This window comes from Gossypium raimondii, chromosome 8, assembly GCF_025698545.1.
Source record: "Gossypium raimondii isolate GPD5lz chromosome 8, ASM2569854v1, whole genome shotgun sequence".
Lineage (NCBI taxonomy): Eukaryota > Viridiplantae > Streptophyta > Magnoliopsida > Malvales > Malvaceae > Gossypium > Gossypium raimondii.
The window spans coordinates 26,930,335-26,950,948 of record NC_068572.1 but is presented as its reverse complement, the minus strand read 5'-3'; the positions used below and the strand labels follow the sequence as shown (position 1 = coordinate 26,950,948).

The following is a 20,614-nucleotide window of genomic DNA, read 5'->3' as shown; positions in this document are numbered from 1 at the left end:
GTAATATGGGTACTTGAACATAGGATCATTTGGAATTAATTCACTCACTTAACCACTAGACTATTTTACTCATTATGTCATGAACTAACATAATTAAATAAATAAAATATCAGGCATGACAAGACAACCTTCATCAGCTCATCCTCCTCATCCTTAAGAAGAAAGATAACATGTTTAACTTAACTCAGATGTCCTTTTCAACTTAACTTTTTTCATGGGGGCTTAGTAAAGGTCACATCAGGACTGAGTGACTAATCAAAATCTGCCACGTCTAACATACTTATCTGATACTCTTTTAGCCTTTGACTCTTCTAGTTCACATTTGGTTAATTCCCAACTAGCTTTCCTTATAACCCAATTGGTACGGGACAACATTTGGTCACTGAAGGTATTTTGCCTTCTGGTGTGGCCTCATACATCATAACCATCTTGTAACCCCCTAAACTTGGCCGAGACGTTATGGCCGAATCTCAAAGATCACATTAGCCATATTGATGGCGCAAAAAATCATTTAGCTATTTTCTCTTAAAAATTGTTGTTGCTAAAAATGTCCTTGTTGAGAAAATCGAATTTTATTTGATATGGTTTATCTTTAGAAAACTCAAGTTTTGATATTTTTTTAAGAAAGTATCGTACTCCAATTAAAAAATTATAGCGGATAATTTGCATATCTAAAACTCATTTGTCATTCTCAAAACGCAGATTTAATGTATATCTCATAAAATATCAATTTTGTAAGCAGATAGTGTTGAGGTTCAAAAAAGAAGTATTGAATTTTGAAAACACCCTTGTTGGGCCTTGTTTAACTTAGTTATGAAAAATTCATCATAAATTGTCAATTTCAAAATCTTTTAAATGATAATTTTGAAACCTAAATCATGTAGAAAAATCAAAAATCAAAATAATCCAAAGTCCAAAAGAAAATCCCAAGCAAAAGTCCATAATAATAAAAATACATTCCCAAAATATCGAGTACCAAAATAATATACTTTTCTGAAACTGACCGAGAGCACCTCCATAAGCTGAGCCTATCTTAACCTTGATTATAACATCCTGATTTTGGGCCTAGTTGAAACAGTGGTTTTGGGACCATAAATTCGATGAAAAAAATTATTTTATTATATTTTTATGGTCTACGATTTCACAAAATGATTTCGTGAAAATTTCGTTCGAAAATTTCAACGTTTCGGCACTGAATTTAGTCAAAAGGACTAAATTGTAAAAAGTGCAAAAGTTGAGTTCTACATGTTAGAGGTGTCCAATTGTTATGAAACTTTAAATTGGAGGCTCTTATATGGTAATTATACCATTGGTTTAGTTGGTAGACAAAAATGGACATGGTTAGACATGTTTCCAAAGTTTTTCATTAAGGGCATTTTGGTCATTTAATTATTAAAATGAATTAAAATTAAAATTAAAAGCCAATTTTTGTCCATCTTCAACCCCATGGCCGAATTTCACACGGGAAAACCATGGCTAGGGTTTTTCTAGCTTCCAAGCTCGATTGTAAGTCTGTTCTAGCCCCATTTTTAATGTTCTTTACGTTTTATAACTTGATTTAGCTTATTCTAGCAATAATTTCACCTAGGGTTCATATTTCGAAAAATACTCATATGTGAAATGTGTTTATTTTGATGTTTTATGGTAAAAAATGATGCTTGAAATTATGTTAAACAACTTTTGCTAAGTGATTTTAAGTGAAAACGAGTAAAACGACATAATCGGTAAAAATACATAATGTTCATAAGTGTTACAGTGGGAATTTGATGTTGCCATAGAAGGGAAAAATGTTCAGCATGTCATAGAACATAAGAATAAGGGATGAAGTTTAATTTCCAAGCTTCGGGACAAAAGTGTAAATATGCAAAAGTTTAGGGGCAAAAATGTAATTTTGTCAAAGTTTGAGTTAAGGACTGTTTTGATGAATGTGAGTATTAAATAAGCTAAATTTTCTATTTTAGATCAAGAAGAACAAAATTTAGAGTTAGACCGGGGAAAGAAAAAGGTTGAGCACTAAAGTGCTAGATTTGATCATATTTTGTACCGAGGTAACTTTACGGTAAATAAATGCAATATTTTGATAATTATTATTAATGCTGTTATTTTTCAGCAATTATGTATTTATTTCATGAAAATATGTAATGTTAACTCAAGTATGAGATGTTAGAGAATCAGTGCTAAAAGGCCCCGTTGAAACATGAGGAATGTATTCGATACAAATGTCATGACATTTGGGTAAAGAGATCCCATGTAAGACCATGTTTGGGACATGGCATTGGCATCTTTGAGATTATGAGAGGTCCCATGTAAGACCATGTCTGGGACATGGCGTTGGCACTGAGATGAGAGGTCCCATGTAAGACCATGTCTGGGACATGGCGTTGGCATCTAGATAAGAGGTCCCGAGTAAGACCATGTCTGGGACATGGCGTCGGCACCGAGATGAGAGGTCCCCCGTAAGACCATGTCTGGGACATGGCATGGGCACCTATATGAGAACTCTCATGTAAGACCATATCTGGGATATGGCATTGGCAGTACAAGAAACATCCCATGTAAGACTATGTCTGGGACATAGCTTTGGAATGTTATATTCAGACAGGAGACCGAGTATCAACATGCTAATAAATAGACAATGTTACATGAAAGTTCAGGTAAAAGCCTAATAGACAAGTTCAGGTGAGTTAATAAGATTAAGAGTATCTCAGTTATCAGTTGGGAAAAGAAATTTGAGCAACGAAGGAGTAAGTTAAGCAATCAAGTAAGTAAACGAGTAAGAGAGTAAGTAAAGAAGAAAGTAAAGATCTTAATGCTTAATAAAAATTTATGAATATAATTGTTTATGATAAATGTTTTTATTTTTTTACTTGTAAACTTACTAAGCTTTATGCTTATTTCTTTTTCTTCCATATAGTATTATCAAGCATAGTCGGGATCTTGAAGACGTCGGAGAGCATTCACACTATCAACCACCACAACTCGGCATTTTAAGACGATAAATGTTTTGAGCTATGACATGTATAGGGGACTTGGTCATTTCGATTGTATATTCTTAAGATATGACCAAAAGATGATATGTAAATATTTGATGATGAATAGTTATTAAAATGGCTAAGTATGAAGGTGCTTGTTGTTATAAATGTCTAGGTGATGAATTATGCATTGAAATCATGAAAAAGTAAAAATTGGTAGTGAATCAGTTTTGAGACAGCAGTAGTGATGTGATTTTGAAAAATCACCAAGGATAGTATAAAATGAATTAGAGGGTGGATGAGATATAGAATTAAATATTATTGAGTCTATTTTCATAGAAAAATAACGGTGTAGACAAAGGAATTATGTATTCGAGATATTTACATTTTAGTTAGACAAGGTTAAAGTGGTTTTCGGAATCCCCTATTCTAACTTTGAAGAATTATTAAAATTGTAAAAAAAATATTTATGAGTCTTAATTTACATTTCTAGATTCCTTATTGAGTCTATTTTCTGTAGAAAAAAGTTAGAACACCATATGAAGTCTGTACAATGCGATAATTGAATTTTAGTGATGAGAGGTCAGAACAGTCAATCAGTGAAATAGGGGAGACTTTAAATAATAAAATGTACTAATTTGCTAAACCAAAAATTCTAAAAACTTTATGATAAAAGGATATATGAGTCTATTTTTAGGGAAAATTTACGGATCTAAATTTCAAGTTTCCTAGTTTGAGTTATAATTGATTTAGTGACTGCTGTACAGGTGGACAACCTTATTATGAACAGTGAAATAACTTTTAAAAGTAAATTTTTATGCCCCGAACTTTTAAGTTAAGTCAAGTAATGCCTCATACTCGACTCCGGCAACGGTCTCAGGTAAGGGGTGTTACATTGATTATTATTTGAAAAGTTAGAATTAAAAAGGGGTGAGTTTTAAAATCCCAGTGTGAAATCAACACAAATATAATCACATAAATATCAAAATATCAATCATCATATTAATCACAAGTTCTAATACTGATACTTATGCATGAACATGTCGATGCATACTTTATAAAATTTCTTACCCATCTCTACTACACACCATATATCGAGTTCCCCAGAACTTGTTCATCCAATAACACACCATTTATGGACAAGCCACCACATAAATACCGATAAATGGTCACATAACACATCGTGGACAAGCCACCACATAATTGCCAATAACGGCCACATAATCGCAATTGAACTGCCACATAGCTTCCTCCTTTTAGAATCCCACCCCATGCATGTGATATGACCATTTTAACACATATGTTTCACTTATCACATTTTTCACATATTCATGCTCGTAACTCATATTTCTCTATTTTTACACATATGCATGTATCATGCTCATATTTTCACATATCACCTTAGTTTTCACTTTAGCATGCTTTAATATACATATTTATATTAAAGCATGGATCTTAACAACACATACATATATCACATGTTTAGATCATCACATATCAATCTAGCCATAAATCACATAACATAGAGTTGAGATCAACATTACATACATCACATATCACAAATCATGAATTTTCACAACACTTAATAGTTTAGGACACTTACTTGGATTCCTCTTTGATTAAGTTTTCAACTCCAATCGAGTACTTAATGTACTCACAAATTAATTAATTAATTAACATTTTTTAAAATAAATAACATTATATTTTACTTAAAATGAGAGTTAGATTCGACACCTTAAACAATAGATCTGATTGCCACAATCTTATTAGAGGAGATTTCACTTGGATCTAAATCGGTAGATGAATCTATTGCATCAAACACATATTTTAATTAGATCTATCAGATTTGATTTTTAGCACTTAAAGCTTTAATTGTTCGAAATAGTTGTCACCATTAGTTACCCTTAAATCGAAACTTGGATTAGTTGTCTTCGTTATCACACTAAGGATCTCTTTGATCGGTGTCATTTGGTCCTTCAAGTTGATATGAAATAACATTAGTACTTATGGTAAACCAATAATAAAATGAAGAATTTACGAATCGAACAACATTACTTACACTTGATTTAATACGAATGGGATGAGATCGATGTTTGAGTGATCTAGAAATAAATAATCAAATAAGTGAAAGAAATAAAAAATAAGTTTTAATCACTAAGGAATCGAAAAGAGAAAAAGGAAGCAAAAAGGAAAAAATTGGTCACCAGCGGTGGCGGCGGCTCAGTGGTCGTCTGGCTATGGAGGAGAAGCGGTCCGGCATTGGTAAGAAAATATTAGAAGAAGGATGTTTTGATCACTATAATTGGAAGAAAAGAGTAAAGAGAAAAATAGGTGGAGGTCCGCAGTGGTTCCCGACAACGGTCATGGCGGCTCACAGTGGTGGAAGGGAAGAGGAGTGAAAAGGGCCAGCGTCTACAATGGTTAGGAGATCTTTGATGGTGGTGGAAGGCTCGGTTGTTGTGGTTGGAGAAAAAAAGTTAAAAGGAGGTGGTGGTGATGGTTCAATTTAGATTTGAGAGAAAAAGAAAATGAAAATAATTGAGATTAAGGTGCAAATGAGAGTGGTGGATGGTACGTAGGGTGTGTATAGTTTGGTCAACCATGACTAGGTTGATTGTATCACACTCTTATGGCAAGAAATGAGGTTTTGGCAAGGGAGTGAAAAGAGGGATGTGTCTCAGAACATAAAGCAAGTTTGAATTGCTAAGGAGGAAATGAATCCTCCACATATATATGGCAACAAGGGGGTGGATAGCAAGGTTTGAATGCACATGAAAATTGTGTCAAAAAATTTAATTAAAAAATGAGAACATGGAGGTTCAAACTAAAGACCTCAAAGATAGCTAAAGAGCTTCCTACCACTAAGCCACAACACTTCCTTGTGTTTATTTTTGCGCAATTAATTTAAGACATAGGAGATGACAATTTCACTATTTTACAATTAATACAAAAAAATATGGGATGTGACACAGATCATTAAGGACAACTCCACAACTACTCAATCACTATAATTAATATTTATTTATTATCAAATGTGCAAAATATTATCTAAATAAAAATTTGATCATGACTACTCACGGTTCATTAACCTAAATTGTACTAACCCGGTTTTCGGGACGTGACACATCCTTTTTCGTAACCATCATTTTCGTGTCACGTGTTCTCCTAATCTGACTAGGAATCCTGGTCTACTTAATTCCATATCAGAGTCCGCCCATTCTATATGCCAAAAAATGCATTTGGGCGACTATTACTATAACACCCCTAACCCGTATCTATCACTGAAATAGGGTTACGGAGCATTACCGTAAAATCATAACTTAAAACATTTGATAGACCATAGCATAATTCATTCAAACACAAGCTTACCGTCCCTTATACTAGCCCTCAAGGCCTTAGAAACATTTTAGAAATGACTTAGAACTAAATCGGGAACATATGAAACCTTAAGGAAAAAGTTGCAAAATATCACACTACAGGGGTCACACGACTGTGTGGCCAGGCCATGTGACTCACATGATTGAGACACATGCCCGTGTCTCAGGCCATGTAACATTCGAAATATGGACACACGGTCGTGTCCCAACCCATGTTCATGCCCATGTAACTCTCTAACTTGGACTACACGACCAAGCCACAGGCTCGTGTGCTAGGCCGTGTAACCTTCGAAATACAACCATAATACCTATTGGGGACACACAATCGTGTCACATGGCCACGTGTCACACACAGCAGAGACACATGCCTGTGTCTTAGGCCGTGTGGACTAGAAATAGGCTAAATTCAAGCCATTTCTTTCACCCAATTCAAGCACGCCCTTACAAGCCATTTGCACATATGACTAAGGTATCAAAACATACCAAACATACATAATATGATGAATTCAAATGACCAAATTTCATTCAACCAATATGCCATATATGGCACCTCAAAAGCAAACATTCAACTTAACTACACATATGCACAATTGGTCACCTTGCTACCATTTTAAAACATACCATACTTAACTTATACCATATAAATATAACTTACCATTTGAACTATTTTTCTTATGCATCTCAAACACACATATACCTAAAATTATACATATTTGACCATAACTTATCCATATATATTTAGCTTAATTTATACCAAGTTATACCATAATTGACCATATTACAAATATGTCAAACTTACATCTTTGGTCATAAAACCATGCATCAACTTAACCATATTAACACCAACCATCAAGATACCATAGGTACATTAACCTTAGTGGCACTTACACATACCAAAACAATAACTAGATCATTTATACACAAATCCACCTATACATGCCATTATAACCTTGATCAAGACATCAAAATCTACCAATATAATCGTTGGATAGTGTGATAGATCTTCGATGAGTTTCCAAATCGATCGAGCTTCTGATAATCTGCAAAGTAAGAGGAAGATGACTATGTAAGCAATGAATGCTTAGTAATTTCGTATAAACTTGAAACATAACTTATCACTTCAATACTATCATACATAGATTAAACATGATTCAACATCAATACTTTAAACTTAGTATAAACCTATTGAACACCATTCAACTCACAATTGAGTATATTTATAAAAAATTTCATCTACTTACTTACCATTCCATTTACTTAGCATAAACTTAATTACATTATTAAGCGACGAACTAGTGTATTTATTCATAACAGAAGTAAATTTCTTCCTTACAAGTAAGTCCTTTAACTCAACAATCATTTCTTTTCATCACATTACATCTCAACTATGAACTTATCATTTCATTACCTATTTTCTCCCATTTTATTTGCATAACATACAAGGCATAAATATAACATTAACCATAGCCACAAGCTAGTGCATTTCAGCATAACTCTTTTAGAATCAACTACGTAATAACCCATTTCAGGAGAAATTACATACTTTCATTCTTACCACTCTTTCATGCACATAAACATCTTTCTATTTGGTCACTTACCATTTCAATGCATTTCCTTAATACCGACATAATGCAATCCAACCAATAGCTTGGCACAAGCCTAAGCGTCATCAACAATACATGTTAATGCATCAATTCATAATTCACTTGAATAACATAAGATAAGTCATTAAACATGAATAACCTCACTTGAAATAATCAATTCCATGAACATAGTCATACTTTCATTTAACATTTCCTTTTCATTCTTTTTCATAGTTTTCATAATATAAGTCATTTGAATACTTATCGTTCCTTCCCTTTTCAATGACCTTTGAATCAAATGAAATAACATCAAATATTAGGCAAACACTCAAGTAACCATTTAATTCTTTAAACAAACTACAACATCACGATTTAATGTATTTATAGACATAATAAGAATATATAATTACACTAAGGCATTAATAAACATTTTCAGACTATACTAGTCAAACATGCAACTCGTATTCATACTTACGATACATACCTCACTTGAAAGTGTTACCTGAATATCAAATGGTCAGAGTGTACCATTGTTTCTTTCAACCATGGTCTTATTTATTCTCGTCTTGATGCCATGTGTCGTTCAAACATAGTTTTATTAATTTGATTTGTGATGCCATAACGTCTTTTAGCTATGGTCTTACTCGATAGAATCGTGATGCCATAACGTCTTTTAGTCATGGTCTTACTTGATAGAATCGTGATGCCATAATGTCTTTCAGTAATGGTATTACTCGATACAATCGTGATGCCATAATGTCTTTCAGTCATGGTCTTACTCAATATAATCGTGATGCCATAACGTCTTTCAGTCATGGTCTTACTAGTTTTTGGTATGGTGCCATAGTGTCTTTCAACTATGGTCTTAATCATTTTCCTTCAAGCCAATCAACTCAATTCGTATATAAACAATTATATAATAAACAATCAAAACCACAATTAATTGATTTAATCAAGTTACGAGCTTACTTGGCTAAATTGTAGAAATGTCAAAATATAGGGGCTTTTTGGTAATTTTTCATTCTCCTCAATTTTCCACTCGATCTTCATCTAAATTAATATTTTCATTCAATTTATGAATTTAAGTAGTGAAAATAATTATTTTATGCAATTTACCCTTTTTGACATTTTTAAAAATTGTCCCTAACATTTTACTTTTATTCAATTTAGTCTCAATGTCCTAATCATGCAAATAAACCAAATTTATTAAAATTTATGTCACCCAAATGTTCATAGCTTCCACTAAAGCCATATTTGTAATAATTTCACATCAAGTCCTTATATTTTTACTATTTTAAAAATTTAATCCACGATAGTTAAATTCATAAAAATGACTTAACAAAATACTTATAAATAACAACTAATACTACAAATTCATCATTTAACATCTAAAATTAGAAAGATTCATCAATGACAACATTCAAAATCTTTAACAGTTTCAAAATCGAAGGTACAGGCTAGCTAGACCTAGTTGCAACGATCTCAAAAACATAAAATTTACTAGAAATAAACTCAAAAAGCATACCATGCATGCTCCAAAAGAAGACCGGATGCTCAAACCCCCTTCGGTGGTTTCTTTCATTCTCAAATTTGGTAGAACATCAAAGAGAAAGATGATTACCTTTTATTTAATTTTCACATTAATTTGTTAATTACCAATTTGCCATTAATTATACAATCAATTTACACATTCAACACCCATAACCGTCCACCATATATAAGCACATGGTATATTTACCGATTAAATCCATAAATTTTTATTTCCTTAACTATTAAATACCTATTACTAATAAAAACTTATTGTTACAACTCTTACAATTCGGTCCTTTTAAATTAATTAACTATCTAAACATTGAAATTTTTTAACCAAACTTTAATACAACCTTAATAACACTCCGTAAATATTTATAAAAATATTTACGGCTCAGGTTATAGAAATCAGGTCCCCATACCTCATTTTCTAAAACCACTTGACTTTAGGGTCTTACCACTTGAACCTAATTAATCATTCGTATAACATAAATTACCATATTAAAAACATTATTAAAACCAAAATTGACTCGTAAATATTAAATAATAATATTTACGAACTTACCTAACTTGGGGCCCCGAAACCTTGGGGCCCCGAAACCATTATTGTCGACACCATTGAATAATGGGCTGTTACAATTACTACTCAGTCAAACATTCCTCCCTATAGCTCCTTAACCATTCCTACTATAGAGAGCTATATAAACAGAACATTCTTGGTTCGCATATTCTATATGCCAAGACGGACATTTTTGGGTGAACACTACTTAGCTTATTCGACATCTTTATAACTAGATGTCATATTCACATACCTATACCTTAACACTATTCTTGATTCATCATACGTAATTTTCCCCAAGGTTAGCCATAGGCTTCGTTCTTTCCAGATTAGAACGTCATTTGCGTGCACAAAAATTTATTTATTACTTAATTCAATCCTAACATTAGACATTTAAAACTATCCTCTTAAGCCTTATTCCTATGGACTATACTTCAAAATTTCAGGACTTAGGCCAAGGGCGTACTTGTGAACTCTTGTTTCTTAAATGAATCCATCATTTTATTTATTTCAAAACTCATTCCAAAATTCTCACTTTTAAAACAACAATCGTGTACTAGGGCTTCACCAGGTGGGATGTTAGAAGCCCCACATGAAGTAAGCACAACATTTACGAGCTTTCAATAAACAAGGATGGAAACACCCACCATTAGATGACAACTATGTCATGATCAATTGGGTATCTTCTTTCCTTGTATATTTATGGGTTGCACGTTAGGGATAATGTGCTATCTAAAGTGTGGGGGGTAACATAGGAAATTTTGTTCTTGATTTTTATGTTTTTTCTTTTATTTTTCTTGTCAAAGTGTGCTTAAGCTTGTAGAAATACAAGTGATTGGTTAGGAGCATATATATAGGTTGGTTGTGTTTATTGTAAATTTGGCATAATATTAATGATTTTCAATTTTAATTTTTATAATAATAAGTTTTATATATTTTACTATAAATAAGAATTAAGTAATTGAATATACCAAATGACATAGAAAATGTAGCGAAACGAGCATGTTAGTTGAATGATAAATAGTTAAATTTGTAATTACCTAATTGATTAAATTGTGAATATTGAGACATTTAGGGATGACCTAAGACATTTTTTGGTATAAACCCAGAGCCAGAAAGCTAAACCTATTTATCAATTCTTAGTACAAATTTTGAGACAGAAAACTCTTCTTGATGAACCTTGGTGGTCATTAAACTAACTATAAATACGACTAAGGCAAGCGCACCTATCGAACAATAGTATAGTTATGGTGAGTAGGGAATATCGTATCTACGAGGACTAAAAGTACTAGTACTTACCATTTTTCTATTATTTAACCGAAAAATTGGAGTGATAGTTTTTATTCTAAATTTACTAATCTAATTTAACTAAGAACGCAACAGAGAATGAAAAAGGAAAATAGTTGAATATAACCAATGAGAAAGACAATACCCAGGAAAAGATCCATCTAGACTTCACTTATTATTCTGAATCTGAATTAAACGATTTATTCACTTGTGTCTTGATCGATAGAAATCCCTAAATTATGTTAATATCTCTTTCGAGAGTAAGAACAACTAACTCTAGGTTGATTAATTGAAATCTCTTTCTAATTAAAACCCCTATTATCGCATTTACCCGATCTATGGATTCCCCTATTAGATTTGACTCTAATCTGGTAGATTTATGTCATCCTAATTCTAGGATTGCATGCAACTCCACTCAATTATGCTAGATCTACTATTGAGCATGGAATTTTGCTCCAATGAAATGATCACATTAAACATGAATTAATATCCTTAAAATATTAAAACAGGGAATAAGCACACATAATTGAGAAGAAGAATCAAATATTTATTGTGTAAAAATAGAAATTAAATAATAATATTCATCATAGGTTTCATCCTCTCTAGGTATCTAGGGAATTTAGTTCATAATCCTGAATAGAAACATCTCAAAGTTAGGATAACCACAAGACATAAAGAAACTCAAAAAAACTTTGAAAGAAATTAAATGGAGATCTTCGATCTTGAGAGAGATCCACTTCTGAGTTGATTTCGATGGCACTCTTCAAGGGTTCTTATCCATCTTCTTTAATTTCCCCCGTAGATCTTCATCTAATTGGTATTTATAGACTTTAGAATGCTTAAAAAGCCTAAAAATTGGGTTTTTTCGCGTATTTGGGAGGCAGGATGGGAAATCGACACTAGCTGGCACATGGGCGTGTGGCCAACCCGTGTGGCTCATACTGGCGTGTGGCCCCAAGCTATGTGGATCCTGAAAATAGCTTTATTTATTCAATTTTGGATCATTTTTCAATCCTTTCACTCCTAAGTGCTCTCCTAAGTATAGAAATATGAATTTAAAGGATTAGGAGCATCAAATTCACTAATTTGCATAATTCATCATTCAAAAACACATTACGAATGGAATTAAAATATGTTACTTTTATAGCTTATCAAATATCCCTACACTTAAGCGTTTGCTTGTCCTCAAGCAAAATCCTCAACTCATATTAAAATTAATCTTTCTCAACTTGTAATTCCCATCAATAATGTCTCAAAATAATTCACACATAATCATGCATTGACAATTCAACCAAAAGAGCACTAAAGACTCAAACAATCCAAGCTAACATTTTTAAATAAAAAAACATAGGTGTCTCCCCATATTTAAGTAGTTACCTTTAGTTCAAAATCTACAAGAATTGACATCCTCACTAAATATTCACTCAAATCACTCAAAGTGTTTAAGGTTCATGAATAAGCACTCAATAGTCGAGCAAGAAATGTCATTACCATAGGATTGCATGAAAATCAAATCTCCACCACCATAAAGTAAGATGATACACAAATCAAAAGGTCTTTAAGAGGTTGTAATGGGGCTTAGGTTAAGGGTGTGGAGAAAGGCCAAAAAAGATGATTAAAATTGAGATCAAATTGATAAATTACCAAACTAGAAAAATAACAAATGCTGAATTAAAAAAAAGTGTATAAATCAAGAACTATTTAATAATAAGAAAATGAACTTCTTTTCAAAATATGAATTTAACTGTTTAAGCTCAATCATAGAGCCAAATAATAATCAATATATATATGTATATTTTTTCTTCTTTTTTTTAATAATAAGAAATAATTCAACAAATTTAAACAAAAAAGCATAGTTAGGCAACTAACCAAATCAAATCTCGACAAAAAGGAAGTCAATGAAACGAGAAAAATTCTCAACGAACAAAAAATGAGTTATGGGTTAACATTAATGGGTAAATTAAGAAACGGCGTGTTAGGCTCAATCGGGTTCACTAATGGTTAATTAAAAAGGTAGGCTTTTTATGGGATAAGTGTGTTAAAACCTAAGTGCCTTTATCATCTGAGTATATCAAATCAAAGGTCTGGTCTTGACATGTATAATTGAAGCAAGTTCTATTATAACAAATCAAATTGACATACTCAGAACCAATAATAAAATGAACAAGAAAAGTGTATGCTCCAAAGGCTCAAAATTTCACAAAAATTCATGGTTTTTGATGTCAAACTTGCAAATTTAAAACTTCAAGATAATACCTCAATTCAAGGAAACAACCTAAAATATTTAATTCTGAAAATAAACTTATCATGCTTGATTCTCTCATGTCTTAAAGTTTAAATCGAACAATGCACAAATATTTACAAATTAATCCAAAACACATCAACAAAAAATCTCAAATTGACAAAAAATCATTCTAATGGAAGTATGAGAAAATAACTTAAGTACAAGAATAATTTAGGGAATTTTATATAAATAAACTCCCCACACTTAATATTTACATTGTCCTCGATGTACAAACAAATATAATCACAGTATAAGTAGCATATCATAAGAGAAGGAGAAAACTGAAACTGCCCTAAATATTGGATGAAATTGCCAAAATGGTGAAAAGTGGAATAGACAAATCTAGATGTAGTGCATGATTTCGAGCAAACTAATAAGAAGATAACACAAATAGTGAAGAAGATTAAAAGGTTACTAACTCGATTAAAAATAACCATAAAGATAAAAATAGAGTTCAAAAGATAATAAACAAAATAAGTCTAAGAAAAGAATAATAAAAATAAACATAAAAAAACAAATAAACAAATAAACTCAATTGTCCTCATCATCAGAAGTGTTGGTGTCGTGAGTTGTCGGTGCTGACGAGGATATATTGAGATGCTGATAGATCTGTTGCAATGTCACGTCAATACTATCGAACCTCTAAAAATAGTGCTACTAGAAGCGAGTGAACCATTCGGGGAGGTCCTCTAATGTAGCAGTAGAAGAAATAGGGCAGTGACTCGAAGCTCGAGGATGAGGTGGATCCTCGTGATGGAAAGGGACATTATCAGTGAAGTCCTCCTGCTCATCTTTAGGGTGAGAACCAGATAATCAATACTAAGGAGGATCCACTCCATGAAGTCGCTCGATCATCCTTATATGGGTCATGTTCGATATTCCTTGTGGAGACATCTGACATGCAAGTGTAAGCATAGAAGACTGCTCTGGTGTGTCGCGCAGACTGAAGTATCACGCGAGTTGAGTCACATAAGGGCCTAAAAAGATAGGACCCTTTTTATTGCGGTTTGTCTGATGGTGAAAGGAGAGAGTGATGAAGTAAGTGAGATAAAAAATATGCCCCGTGGCCATGCTCCAGAGAAAATAAGCATTGGTGGTACTGATGACTTCAGTGCTCTCTCTACTACCAGTCAAAGTGTGAGCTAAAAGGGTATGAATATACTGTAAAGCCGGAGGGAGGGAATCTCCTTCAAGCGACTCGCGTCATAAGGTGCCGTACCCGCCGTAAGGTCTATCCAACAAAGAGATGGCGAGTAGTGGATGTGCCAGTGTAAGCGGAGGAACTTCTCGGCACTGATAAACCCTACAGTGTAGACTCCCAAAATAGCACCAAACTCAGGGACACTCATATGGCGCGCCATGCCACCAAGTCTGAAAGTGATGGTGCCCGGCTCGTCATGAGTCGTCATCACATGGTGTAGCATAAATGTAGAGCTGAACTCTAAGGTAAACTTCATGTATGTGGGATAGATAATGGAAAAGAACTGGTGCCACGAGGTTGTAGAAATGAAGGCACGGACATGATCAGCTAATTGGACCTACTCTAAAGTGGCCGAATCAATACATCGACCTAAGCCAAGTGGTCGTAGGCAAAGTAGCTGATATAAATCCTCGTAGGGACCCTAAGAAAAATAGAGGAATGCATGGCATGCTGCTGCGGAAGCGTTCAAGGAGGACGTCACACCAGGGATCTTCCGCTTATTTGAAGCGGGGAGGCTACCTTAGACTTGCTGCGGTGTTCGTCATGGTGAATCTGTAAGAAAAGAGAACCAGAAACACGTTCAGTATACAATTATTGTTGTCGTAGCAATCGACATAATGGATTAGTTCAATCACTAACAAAACAACAATGGGATCTAACGAAATCTAAATGATCGAACATGCTGCTAAATACTTGAATCTAAAAGAGACATAAAATAATAATAATAAAAATAATAATCATGATAGAAGAATGGAACCTATGAATGAGCGGAACAAAAACAAGCAGATAATACCAAAAGAATAATAAAAGACAAAAAATAGAAACAATAAGTAAAGGTAGCAGGAGTAATAATAATAAGTCAACACTAAAACAATCTAAAGAGAAAATCACTAAAGAGAATAAATAAAAATAAAAATAATAGTCATAAAAGTAAGCAGGAAAAATAATAATAATCAAAATAAGAATAAATAAATAACATTAAAGAAAATAAAAAAAGGAAAATAATAGAATAATAAATAAAATAATTAATTAAAAAATCAATAAAGCAAAAGGGGGTAACTGACAAAGGAAAGGTGGTGGTTACGGTGGCGTTGGGGGTATGGAGAGGGTCGGATGGGGTGGCTGGGTCGAACGTTGCTCGGGAAGGAAGGGCGTCGAAGTGACGTGTACGTGTACGTGTACGTGGGGCAAGGTTGAGGAGGGTGCGGGCTTGGGTAGGCAATGGTCATTGACAATGTGAGGGAGGGAGTGAGTAGTGGTGGTGCGACAACAATGGCCGAAAGAGGGGGCAGTTGTGGGTGAGCTGCGGCTAGGGTTAAGGATTGAGGAAGAAGACAAAGTAAAAAAAAAAAAGGGGATTAGGGTTTTAAATAGGTGACACGGTAGTGTAAGGGCCCGTGTTGGGCCACACAGCCGTGTCACATGTCCGTGTGGATTTTTTTAGCCTGTGTACGATAAAGGTACCAACAAGTCTTCACACGTCCGTGCATATAATGTCCTTCGCTTCTCCCATGTGTGGCTCAACCGTGTCTCGCACATGGCCTATGTGCCTTGCCCGTGTAACTCTTTGACTTGATTTAAAAATGAAAAAAATTAGCTCCAGGTTTCACACGACCTAGGATACGCCGGTGTGTCCAAGTCATGTAAACTATTTTAGGTTGTGTAATTGTCAACTTTTTGAAAAAAATTAAGTCCCAAGATCCACACGCTCGTGTGTCCAGGCTGTATGGGTCACATGGCCATGTTGTCAAGCCGTGTAACTTACTGTCGAAGCTCTTATAGTGCACAAAGCCTGGGGCATGCCCGTGTGCCCAAGCCGTGTGGGTTAAAAACTTTTTTTTGAAAATTAATTAGTTTTTTAAAAAAAAAACATGAAGCAAAATTAAGAGAATTAGCAGTGTTAACACTTGGGTTGCCTCACAAGAAAAGTCTAAGCTTGATTTACCTTACGTGCGTGGTCATAGTGGTTCATAGAACTGAGGCTCCTCTTTCTCGCTATCAAATCTATGATCAAAATAAGGTTTGAGTCAAGTACTATTTACCTTAAATGTGCCAAATTTAGAATGAGTTACCTCGACTATACCATATGGGAGGACATTCAGTACCGTAAAGGGATTTGATCCATTTACATCAAGCTCTGAAGTGGCAATTTGAGCATCCGTTTTTTCAAGAAGTACCCTGTCTCCGACCTTAAATTGGTTCGTTCCATCCACATGCTTATCATGGCGTCTCCTTAACTCTTCATTGTACTTTTTCAGTTTCTCCTTAACATGTGTTCGTCATTCATCTAGTTCATCGATTTGCAACATTTGTTCATCATGAGTCATTCTGTTTCTGTTTTATGGACTGAAACATGGCTCCATTACATTTTTTCGAGGTGTTTCCTGCAAAGAAGGTTGAGCCACATGGTTACTCATAGTAACAGAACTTGTAAAATCATCTCGATCACTAGATCTCTTAACCAAATCACGAGCTTGGAGAGTAATCGTTTTGTCACCTACACGAAGTACTAATTTACCTGTACCAACATCAACTATAGATCTAGTAGTTGCTAAAAAGGGCCGACCTAGAATCAAAGGTACGTCGCTATCCTCATCCATGTCTAAAACAACAAAATCAACGGGGAATATGAATTTATCAATTTTTACAAGAACATCTTCAATAATACCCCTAGGAAATCTAATGGTTCTATTTGCTAATTGAATACTCATCCTAGTTTTTTTCAGTTTCCCAAGACCTAATTGCTTAAACATTTTATAAGGCATGATGTTAATACTAGCCCCTATATCAGCCAATGCATTATTAATATTCAAACTACCAATTAAACAAGGAATAGTAAAACTCCCTAGATCTTTCAACTTGTTGGGTAGTTTATTTTGCAATATGGCCGAGCAAACTGTATTTAGCTCCACAGTCGACGAATCATCTAACTTCTTTTTTTCGCCAAAAGCTCCTTTAAAAATTTAACGGAATTGGGCATCTGTGAAAGAGCTTCAATAAATGATAAGTTATTATCTAATTTTTTCAGAAGTTTAAAAAATTTACCGAATTTTTCATTCGTGTGGTCATTCTTCCTTGCATTAGGATATGGCAATCGAGGTTAATATTCTTTACCAACTAGTTTTTGCTCATTTTGGCTTCCCTCAACCTTACTGTTACTTACCACACTTCCTTGCCTCAGTTCTGGTTCAGATTCAACTAACCCTTCTTCATCTCGAACAGTTATTGCATGAAGTTTCTCCCTTGGGTTAATTTTGGTATTGCTAGGCAAACTACCTTGTGGTCGTTCTGAGATGAACTTAGCAAGTTGGCCTATTTGGTTCTTGAGCCCTTGAATTAGTGCTTGTTGATTTTTAAGCACTGCTTCAATGTTTTGAAATCGGGTTTCTAACACTTAGATAAACTTCGTGAACATCTCCTCAAGGTTCAACTTCTTCTCTTATTGGTAAGGTTGATGTTGGAATCCTGGAGGGGGTTGTGCTCTTTGATTTCCTTGATCACTCCAAGAGAAATTGAGATGTTTTCTCCAACCTGCATTATAGTGGATAGTATAAGGTTATTTTGAGGCTTAGAATTATTACCCATATAATTGCTTTGCTCATTCTCTGTGCTAGGACCGTAAGGTAAGCATTCTAGATTGTTCATTCCACCACGATTCATATCACATTGCACCACTAAATGTACCTGCGTAGAAACATATAAACCATCAATTTTCTTATTTAATTATTCTACCTGATTTGATAACATGGTGACTGCATCTAAGTTGAAAACACCAGATGCTTTTATTGGCTTCGTCCTCATAACTTGCCATTGATAATTATTCAGTGCCATCTCTTCTATAAACTCATAAGCCACTTCAGGTGTTTTATTTTTAAGTGTTCCGCTAGTTGCTGCATCGATCAACATCTAGTCAAGGGATTCAAACCGTTGTAGAAGGTTTGAACTTATAACCATAAAGGTAACCATGGTGAGGGCACTGTCTCAATAAGTTCGTATACCTCTCCTATGCATCATATAGGGTCTCAAAATTAATCTGAATGAAGGAAGAGATATTATTCCTCAACGTAGCTCTCTTAGCCAGTGGGAAGAACTTCAGTGGGAAATTCTCGATCATTTGATCGCATGTAGTGATAGAACCTCGTGGTAACCACTGTTTAGCTTTGTTCCTCAACAAGAAAGGGAATAATTGTAGGTGAATGGCATCATTAGAAATGCCATTTATCTTGAAAGTATCACAGACTTCCAAAAAATTAGCCAATGAGTATTTGGATCTTCGTCTTGCAAACCATCGAACTGAACAAATTGTTGTACCATCTGAATAGTGTTTGGCTTCAGTTTGAAATTATTCATAGTAATGGTAGGTCTCACAATACTCGATTCAGCCCCAGTTAAAGTGGGCTTGGCTTAATTGTACATAGTACGAGGAACAGGATCTGGATTTGCAGGATATCCAACAACTACAGGAGGTAGTTGATTATTCTGATTATCCTCAGTAATAATAATAACGTCCTCTTATTCGTCTACTAAATTTTATTAACTCTGCCTTGCTTCTCTACGTTTTCTGTGAGTTGTACTTTCTATTTCACTGTCAAATAAAAATGGTCTTGATGGATTTCTTTTAGTCATAAACTAAAGGAACCTGCCAAAAGCAAATAAAAGAAAAGAAAAATTAGAATGCAAAAATTAAACTAAAAAATATAATAAAAATAAAAATGGCTAAATTAATAAAAATTGAGTGTTCCTAATATTTTAATCCCCGATAACGGTGCCAAAAACTTGATGGTCACTAAACTAACTATAAATATGACAAAGACAAGCGCACCTATCGAACAATAGAATAATTATGGTGAGTAGGGAATATCGTATCCATGAGAACTAAAAGTACTAGTAATTACCGTTTTTCTATTATTGAGCCGACAAATTGCAGTGATTTTTTTTATTCTAAATTTACTAATCTAATTTAACTAAGAACACAACAGAGAATGAAATAGGAAAACAATCGAAGATAACCAATGAGAAAGAAAATACCTAGGAAAGAATCCACCTAGACTTCACTTATTATTTTGAATCTAAATTAAATGATTTATTCACTTGTGTCTTGATTCGTAGAAATCCCAAAATTATGTTAATATCTCTTTCAAGAGTAAGAAAAATTAACTCTAGGTTGATTAATTGAAATCTTTTTCTAATTAAAACCCCTATTATCACATTAACCTGATGCATACATTCCCCTATTATATTTGACTCTAATACGATAGATTTATATCGTCTTATTTCTAGGATTGCATGCAACTCCACTCAATTATGCTAGATCTACTCTTAAATAGGGATTTTTGCTCCACTGAAATAAGCACATTAAACATGAATTAATATCCCAAAAATATTAAAACACGAAATAAGCATACGTAATTAAGAACCTGAATAAAGTATTTATCGCGTAAAAACAAAAATTAAATAATAAGATTCATCATAGGTTTCATCCTCCCTAGGTATCTAGGGATTTAGTTCTTAAACCTGAATAAAAACATCTCAAAGTTAGGATAACCATAAGAAATAAAGAAACACAATAAAATTTTGAAAGAAATTAAATGGAGATCTTCGATCTTGAGGGAGATCCACTTTCGAGTTGATTCCAATGGCATTCTTCAAGTGTTTTCTTTGATCTTCTCTAATTTCCCCCTTATATCTTCATCTAATTGATATATATGTAGACTTTAGAATGCTCAAAAAGCCTAAAAATTAGGTTTTTCTGCGTATTTGGGAAGCATAGTACGATATTGACACAGGCTAGTACATGGGTGTGTGGTCAGCCTTTGTGGCT

At 33.8% G+C, this 20,614-nt stretch overlaps 1 non-coding gene across 1 annotated transcript; it reads left to right on the top strand.

Moving 5' to 3' along the window:
• Window positions 1-18,753: 18,753 nt before the first annotated feature.
• LOC128032216 (small nucleolar RNA R71) lies at window positions 18,754-18,859 on the top strand. Its single transcript, XR_008188344.1, has one exon. It is a non-coding gene; the product is annotated as a small nucleolar RNA R71 (small nucleolar RNA).
• The last annotated feature ends 1,755 nt before the right edge of the window (window positions 18,860-20,614 follow it).